General features: G+C 38.8%; 1 protein-coding gene across 2 annotated transcripts in view; it reads left to right on the top strand.

Annotated features, from left to right (window-relative positions):
- The window catches only part of PPP2R2A (protein phosphatase 2 regulatory subunit Balpha), a 105,742-nt gene that overhangs the window by 31,755 nt on the left and 64,341 nt on the right, over positions 1-9,646 (top strand). The gene's annotated exons all lie outside the window — the stretch shown is intronic.

The raw sequence follows: 9,646 nt of genomic DNA, 5'->3' as shown, positions 1-9,646 counted from the left end.
AGAGTCAAGGCTTGTTATCTTACATATAAAGAACACTTTCTAGATTTTACTAACTGTTTTAAATCCAGGTTAAACAATAAAATCCAGGTTAAATATTTTTGGCAAGACATATTATATAAGTGTACATAATGTGTACTTCCTGGTGCATCAAATCATGTAAATTTCTCATTATTGATGATTCTTAGTTTGATCACTTGGTCATGTAGTGTCTGCCAGATCTCTTAAAAAGAACTTTTTACCTTTTTGTTATTAATAAGCATTCAATAATGGTCTTTGCCTGAGGTATTCTACTTTGGCAGATGCAGAATGGTAATTTTCTTCTTTTTTTAATTTGTTGGGGTGACATTTGTTAATAAAGTTGTAGGTTTCAGGTGTACAATCTATAACATATCATCTGTAGAATGGTGATTTTCTGATTTCCCAGTTTTTCCTCTTCTTTTTAGTATCTCTGTGAACTCATATTTGTTTGTTTTTTTATTATGTATTAACTAATGCCACCATTCCTTTTGATGTTCAATTTGTCTTAAATTTGGCCTAATAAAAGACCCACTAAATCCCTCCTGTTTATATGTCCCAATCAGTCCTTGATCACTTCCTGTTTTTCTGACACAGGATGATTCAAATTGTACTTTCTCTGCCCAGACCTGGAATTAATATTATTCTAAGGATCCTTTTGTTCTGTTAGTAGGGAATGGTATTTAGAAACCATTTTCTGTGCTGTTTTTTTTACTACTGGAATAGAATTATTTCTAGGCCCTGTCATTTTTTTTCTAGACAGAACTAGTAAATTAAAAAGGGTTTGGGGAGTTTTGTTTTTAAATTATGAGTTCATATAGGATGAACTATATACAGTACCTGATTTCTTCAAAAGATATAAATTGCAAGAAAAAAATAGGAGGCATATATAGATTTAAAAAGACTTAAAAGATATACCAATCAATTGTAGTTTGAAAACCTTACTGGATTGTTAAACAGTTAAAAAATATTTTGGACATAAATCGGAAATTTAAATATACACTATATATTTGATATTAAGAAAATACTATTGGTTTTTTTCAGATATGATAATATTTGGTTATATTAAAACGTGGTCTTTTCAAGATATCTTTTGAAATATTTATGGGTGATGTAATTTGTTATCTGAGATGTTCATAAAATAATACGGCATGGCTTTGTAGATGAAACAAAATTGTCCATGAGTTTGTTGTAACTGCTGAAACAGTGTCCTAGAAACATAGGAATTCATTATACTCTGCTCTTCTACATATTTTTGTGTATCATTGAAATACTCTGGGATAAAAATTTTTAATTACCAGTTTATACTGACCTGCCGATTTAGATTGAATACCACAGAGTTCTTCCTTACCTCTTCCATTATATAGTTGTGGGTTGTTGTTTTTTTCCTCTCACGGTGAGAACCCTAATTCCCAATCCTATAACTATGTTTTGTCAGAAAAAGGTGAAAAGAACCCGAATTTTTTATGAAATAAACCAGTGAATTAATTAACCTTGAATTTAATTGCCCTAACTTGGGACTGTGTAGGGGTTAACAATTTATTATGGGAGAGAACAGGTAATTTTATTATGATACTAGAGGCCCAGTGCACGAAATTCGTGCACGGAGGGGGGTTGTCCCTCAGCCCAGCCTGTACCCTCTCCAATATGGGACCCCTCGAGGGATGTCCGACTGCCCATTTAGGCCCAATCCCGGTGGGCAGTCGGATCCCTAAACAGGCAGTCGGACATCCCTCTCACAATCCAGGACTGCTGGCTCCCAACTGCTTGCCTGCCTGCCTTCCTGATTGTCCCTAACCCTTTCTGCCTGCCAGCCTGATCACCCCCTAACCACTCTGCTGCCAGCCTGTTTGCCAACTTCCCTCCTCTGCCGGCCTGGTCACCCCTAACTGCCCTCTCCTGCAGGGTTGATCACCTCCAACTGCCCTCCCTTGCAGGCTTGGTCCCTCTCAACTGCCCTCCCTTGCAGGCCGGGTGCCTCCCAACTGCCCTCTCCTGCTGGCCATCTTGTGGTGGCCATCTTGTGTCCACATGGGGGCAGGATCTTTGACCACGTGGGGGCAGCTATGTTGTTGCAGTGATGATCAATCTGCATATTACTCTTTTATTAGATAGGATAGAGGCCTGGTACAGGGGTGGGGGCCAGCTAGTTTGCCCTGAAGGGCATCCCGGATCAGGTGGGGGTTCCCTTGGGGTGTGGGGTGGCCTGAGCGAGGGGCCTGTGGTGGTTTGCAGGCCGGCCACGCCCCCTGGTAACCCAAGCGGAGGCCCTGGTATCTGGAATTTATTTTCCTTCTACAATTGAAATTTTGTAGCCTGGAGCGGAGCCAAGCCTGGGGCTCCCTCCGAAGCCGGCAGCCATTTGTGTTGGGGTTATAATTGAGACTTTGTTGCCTTAAGCGGGTGGGCCCGGCCAGGGTGTGCGGAAAGCTTTGCTTCCCCTGTTGCTGGCGGCAACCCTGGCCTGCTCTCTCAAGCTCCATTCTGCCGCCATTTGTTTGAATTTGTTTACCTTCTATAATTGAAACTTTGTAGCTTGAGTGGAGGTTTAGGCCTGGCAAGGGCAGGGGGAAAGCTTGGCTTCCTCTGTTACCTAGGAAACCTTGCTCTCTGTGGCTGTAGCCATCTTGGTTTGTGTTAATTTGCATTCCTGCTCTGATTGGATGGTGGGCGTGCCTTGTGGGTGTGTCAGAGGTATGGTCAATTTGCATATTTGTCTATTATTAGATAGGAAAATACAGGAATGGGCAAAAGTAAGTTTACAGTTGTTTGTATGGTAAATAATGCAATAATTAATGACTAATAATACAATAATAAAGTGTGTTTTACATACTTGTAACTGTGAACCTACTTTTGCTCACCTCTGTATACATAACATAAGACTTATTGTTTTAAGTATTTTTCAGTAGCTTTAAGTACACACACCATCATCCATCTCTGGAACTTTTTTTATCTTCCCAAACTGAAACAGCATTGCCATTAAATGGTAACTTCCTATTCTCTCCTTTCTCATCCACTGACAACTCCCTAGTCTTTCTGTCTGTGAATCGGACTACTCTAGGTACCCCATAAAAGTGGAATTATATAGTATGTGACCTTTTGTGACTGGCTTATTTCACTTGGCATAATGTCCTTGTCTTAGTCCATTTAGGCTTCATAACAAACTACCATAGACTGGGTAGCTTAAACAACAATTTATTTCTCACAGTTGTGGAAAATCAAAGATCAAGGCACTGGCAGATTCTGTGTCTGGTGAAGGCCCTGCTTCTTTATTCACAGAGGGCTCTTCTCACTGTTTTCTTACATGGAAGAATGGACGAGAGAGCTCTTTGGGGTCTCTTTTAGGGTCTGTTCTTTAAGGGCACCCACTTCCTAATAGCACACTGAAGGTTAGAATTTCAACATATGAATTAGGGGTTAGGGAGCAATACAAACATTCAGTTTATAACAGTCCTCAAAGCTCACCTATGTTGTAGTATGTGTTGGAATTTTCTTGTTAAAGCTGAATAATCCATTGTTTGTATGTATGTACCATTTTATATATCCATTCATCTGAGTTGCTTCCAACTTTTGGCCATTGTGAGTAATATTGCTATGAACATTAGTGTTTGAATATCTGTTTGAGTCCCTACTTTGAATTCATTTGGGTATATACTGAGAAGTAACAATTTATTGGATAATAAGGTAATTAATTGTATGTTTGACTTTTCAAGGATCTACCATATTGTTTTCCACAGTGGCTGCACCATTACCTTTCCCACCACCAATGCACTAAGGTTCCAGTTTCTCCACATTCTTACCAACATTAGTGCTTTTGTTTTTGTGTTTGACACTAGAGAGCCTAATAGATGTGAAATGGTTTCTCATTGTGGTTTTGGTTTACATTTCCCAGATGATTAGTTATGTTTTGCTTCTTTTCATGTGTGGGGTGGGTTTTCAAGTTCTTTGCCTATTTTTAAATTGTTGTTGTTTAGTTGTAGGAATTCTTTATATATTCTGAATATTAACCCAGTATCAGATACATGATTTGCCCATATTTTGTCTCATTTCATGGGTTGCCTTTTCACTCTGTTGGTTGTATTCTTTGATGCTCAAAGGTTTTGAATTTTGTTGAATTTCAATTTATCTATTTTGTTGTTGTTGCTGCTGGTTTTTTCAATATTCAAGAAGTGGTTGCCAAATCCAACTTCATTGTCACAAAGCTTTTTCCTTGTGTTTTCTTCTAAAATTTTTATAGTTTTAGATCTTTAATCCATTTAGAGTTAATGCTTATAGATGGTATAAGGTGAGGCTCCAACTTCATTCTTTAGCATGTGGACATCTGTTTTGATCCTTTGAGATTCCATATGAATTTTAGAATGGATTTTATAATTTCTTTTAGCAGTGTTTTGTAGTTTTCAGTGTATAAGACTTTCATCTCATTAAGTTTATTCCTAAATATTTTATTCATTTTGATGCTACTGTAAAAGAAATTGTTTACTAATTTGGTTTTTGGATTATTCATTGCTAATGTGTAGACATGCAACTGATTTTTGTGTGTTGATTTTGTATCCTGCAACTTTGCTGAGATACCAAGTAATTTTATTCCTTAAGTGAAGAGCTACAATGTTTGAAAATCCCTTTTCTTTGACTAAGAACATATCACCTAGAAATCTGATAAAATACAGGATTACCCAAGCACACTGTATCTGTACAGGATGGCTGCTTGTGTAGGTTAGATCCCGTGTAGCAGTGTGTGTTGGTCTTGTGTCTGCTTAACACATTTGTGTTAAGTCCCTTATTTCTGTTTCTTTCATATTCATCCACAAGTACAAAATGACTGAATTCCAGTTATCCAGTAGTCTATATACTTATTCTCTACTAGAGTATCCTATATAATAAAGAGGTAATATGCAAATTGACCATCACTCCAACACACAAGATGGCCGCCCCCATGTGGTCAAAGAAGGCCTCCCCATGTGGATACAAGATGGCCAGCAGGGGAGGACAGTTGGGAGGGACCAGGCCTGCAGGGGAGGGCAGTTAGGGGTGACCAGGCCTTCAAGGGAGGGCAATTAGGGGTGACCAGGCCTTCAAGGGAGGGCAGTTAGGGGTGACCGGGCCAGCAGGGGAGCATTAGGCATCGATCAGACTGGCAGGAGAGTGGGACATCCCTCGAGCAGTCAGATATCCCTTGAGGGGTCCCAGATTGGAGAGGGTGCAGGCTGGGCTGAGGGACTTCCCCCCACCCCCATCCCCCGTGCATGAATTTCGTGCAACGGGCCTCTAGTCAGATCAGAAAATTTGTTAGCATCTAATTTAGTTTTTGTTGATTCTCCCCTGAGCTCTTTATTAGTGTCCTAAAGAAATAGGGTGAAAAAATTTACTTCATGGAATTGAGGATGGGGTAGAGAGTAATATAGTATAGAAACATTTTTTTCATTATTAAATAAAAAATGTATACTTTGGTTTGTGAGTTAGAATACTGTTGGTATTGTGACTAAAGGTTTTGTCTTCAATTAAGTATTATGTCCATTTTGCAGTGCTAGGTGCCCACTGCTGTGCTGGGTACATAGTTGTAGGGGCAGCTTTACAATCATGAATGATTAGTTCATCCTTCTAAGCAGCTGTGTGTCTGATTCTTTTTAAGATTGTATGTACATTAAGTGTTTCTATGCTTACTAAGTTTTGTAATTAGTCACATTTCAAACTGAAGTTTGAAGACATTGCATTTTTCTTAAAAATTTATAAAATTTAGTTACTTAACTTACTTATTCTGGGAATGAATGATGTAGATTAAAGCACCTTTGTTTTATCTAACAATAAAATTGAACTATATGGTTAGGAAAACCAACAAGGATTTTCTGTCATATTTATTAAAATAGAGACTTTAAAAAAATGTATAAAGTGCTTTCCTTAAAAAAAAAATAGCTATGTTGACTTATGGTGGAGGGTGATGATCTAAGCCCATGTGTTAAAACAAATAGACACACTGAAATAACCAACAAGCATAATGGGGAGAGTTCAGTCTCCTTGGAAACCTGGAAGGGTGCCATAACTAAACTAAAAAGAATTTGCAGGAAACAGTACAAATGAGAAACATAGTGAGGTAAGTCCTTACTGGCTGACTTGGTGTTCATTTATGCGATTGAAAAGCCCTCCTGGGATGTGAGTAAAGGGACCTACCTTGAGCAACTAGAGCTAGAATTGAAGGGTGGTCCATATTTTGTACTTTGAAGCAGGGATTAAAAACTGAATGATTCAGAATGGTCTTGCCAAGGGAAATATGACCAGTGAAGAAAGGCTGGCTACTCATGGTTGCAGGAGAGAGACTAATGAAGCACAAAGTTGGAACTCCCTTCTCCAAAGCTGCCTTCTTTGGCCTGCAATCCTGCTGTCTGATTCCGTATTGCTGAATCTGTAAGCTGACCAAGGAAGTGTGCAGATGTCCTCTATGGTGTTCCCCAGTACTTTGCCTCTTAATATTCATGTTTTTGAGTGTAATTCCCTCCCCTTTGAGTGTAGCTGGACCTAGTGACTTGCTTCTGCAAGTATGGTAAAGTGATGAGATGTCACTTTTGAGGTTAGGTTACAAAAAATGCTTTTGGCTTCTGTTTTGGGCTGCCCACTCATTTGCTCTGAGGGAAACCATCTTCCATTTTATGAGCTTGCCTGTGGCTCTCATGTGGCAAGGAGCTAGTGTTTTTGGCCAACAGCCAGTGGAGACGTGGTGCCTGCCAACAGCTGTGTGCGTGAGCTTGAATTGCAAGCAGATTCTTTCACCATCAAGTTTTGAGATGACAGAGACCTTGGCTGATACATTGACACAACCTTGTGAGAGACCCTGAGCTAAATGCACCCAGCTAAGCCATACTCAAGTTCCTGATCCACAGAAACTGAGATAATACATGTTTGTTGTTTCAACTGTTAAATTTGGGGTTATTTGTTAGGCAGCAATTGAGAGCTAATACAGGAAGTAAAAAATGTAATCATCTCCCCTTCTGAAAAAAGATTTGAATTTGGTTCTTAATTTTTTTTTTCTGATTGAACCCAATACAATGCAATCTATAATAATAAAAGGGTAATATGCAAATTAGAATGGATGTATTCCTGATGAAGCCAGGCCGGAGTGAGGCCAGCCCGGGTCCAGGTGCCTGCTGGCAGCCAGAGGAGGGAGGAGGGAAGCCGGTGCCGGGAGCCTGGGGAAGGAAGGCCTACTCTTGCACGAATTTTCATGCATCAGGCCTCTAGTATTTCATAAACATAGACTTCTTTAAACATAGTATTCTTAAAAGATAGGCACATTCAGTCTTAGTAATCTGAAAGATGATCAATGTGAGCAAGTGATTTCCTATGCAACAGACTTATTGCAACAAACTAGAAAATTGAAATTTAAAGAACAACTAATTAGTATTCTCAATGAGACTCATGAGTATTTGAAGAAAAAATCAGAGGGCAGGAAGGAGTTCTTAAGTATAATTTGTAATTCTTAACTACTGACTCTTTGGGGGCTCTAGAAATATTCCCACAATTCAGAGGAAATAAGATAAAAATTAAAGACAAAAATACAAGAGAAACAGAGAGTAGATCCAGTATGTAATAAAAGTTTAGAGTAAGAGGTCAGAGGAAACAGATAAAGTCAGAGAAACAGATAAAGTCAGAGAAACAGTAAAAAATTTCTAGAGCTAGAGAACAGATCAAAAGGGCTCATGGATTATAGTTAACATATATTGAACACGTATTGTGTGCCAGTTATTTAGCAAGTTGAAGCTCATTTAACTTCCATGTGGTAGGTCCTGTTAATATTCTCTTACCTGCAGGTAACTAATGTGCATACCAAGCAAAATAAATGAGATAAATACCAAATGGCTTAGTGGAATTTTAAATTTTAGGATATAGAAATAGTGTAAATATCCAGATAAGAAACAGGTTACTTAGATAGGAAGGTATATCAGGTAAGCATTGCCTCGGTACTGTCCAGCTAATGGTAGCCACTAGTCATGTGTAGTTACTAAATTAAATTCATTCATTCATTTCCTCAGTTTCACTGTGCAAAGTTTAAGTACTCAGTAAAAAGCTACACGTGGCTAGAGGCTGTCATGTTTGGGCAATGCAGAATAAAACGTTTCTATTATCACAATGTTTTGTTGGATGGTGTTGTGATAAAAAGACAGTAGAGTAGCACCTAGAAAACTGAGGGGAAAACTGTTTTAACCTAAGACTCTTAAATTGATTGAAATTATCCTTCACGTAGGCAGGGCAACAAAATGGGCACTTTTCAGGCTTGTAATGACTCAAAGTACTCATCACTCAAGTACTTTTCTTGAAAAAAATACTACTCAGTACACTTAGCCCACTAACAAGTCAACAACTCAGAAGCATGATGAGTCAGCTTCACAGTTCTATTTTGTTTAACCGTCTGTTTTCCAGCATAACCAAAGGCATAAATAAAGGAAAATCTTTATGGATGGCACATATAAAGAGGATGCTCTTTATAAGCCTAACTGCAAACTGTCAGAACATTTGATTTCAACCTAGGCAACGCAACTCCAAAGCTGCTGCTTCTCACAACTATAAAATAAAGCCACAGAAAACACGTTTTATTTTAAGGATACTGAAACCACTTTGTTGTTGCCAGATCCAAGTTTAATTCTCAGCCCTCACTTTACTTGATCTTTATACACTTTTTTTTTTAATGCACTTTTTGACACAGTTCCTCACTCCTTCTTTTAGAAACACTTGTCTTTGCCTGGCTTCCAGAAAAGTTCTTCCTACCTCACCAGTAGTTCTTGCACAATCTCCTTTTTTAGCTGGTTCCTCCTCGTTAGTGTTAAATGTGGGACAGCCTCAAGCACCTCTTCTTCTTTTTTTTTTTTTTATCTGTAATCACACACTAGGAAATCACATTTAGTCTTTAAATGCCTTCTATTAGCTGATGATACTCTAATTCTATCCCTTCTTCCTTCTCTAAACTGCTATGAAATCTATCTTGTTGCCTATATGACCTTTGTACTTGTATGTCTGCTTGAAATCAATACCAAAGATGTGGAAATGGAACTTTTGGCTCTCTTACCCCAACCCTCCTCTTCTCTGGTGTATCTCTCTCCTGTAAATGGCACCATCTTTCCTCCATAGATAGGGCTTGGTTCTAAAAACCTTGGAATCATCTTCTGATCATCAGCAAGTTAGTTCTAGCAGTGCTATCTTCAGAATGTATTTTGTATTCACCCATTCCTCTATGGCTGCCTCCTGAATTCAGACCATCATTATCTTTTGCTTAGGCTACTGCAATAAATTAGAAACAATTCTCCCATTTTTGCACTGTATTCATACAACGGATAATCACTTTAACACATAAATTAGAAACTCTCCAGTGACTCCTTACATTCATATAACAAATCCACAGTTCTTCTACGATGGCCTACAAGGCTGTATATGGTCTGGCCTCTGCTGAATGTTCTATCTCCTCTACCACCTTGTTCTGCATTAGTCTTACCAAGTGCAGACACATTCAACTTAGGTCTTCTCCTAGGGATACTTTTCCTTTATAAGTTTGGATGACTTATTCCTTGCTCATTTTGGTTCTTGCCCAAGTCACTTAAGAGAGGCTGTCTCTGACCACCATACCTGAAGTACCACCCCCCACCACCAG

Source organism: Cnephaeus nilssonii, assembly GCF_951640355.1.
Source record: "Cnephaeus nilssonii genome assembly, chromosome: 5".
In the NCBI taxonomy this organism is placed as follows: domain Eukaryota; kingdom Metazoa; phylum Chordata; class Mammalia; order Chiroptera; family Vespertilionidae; genus Cnephaeus; species Cnephaeus nilssonii.
The sequence above is the reverse complement of the archived record's forward strand: the minus strand, read 5'-3'. Positions and strand labels throughout refer to the sequence as shown.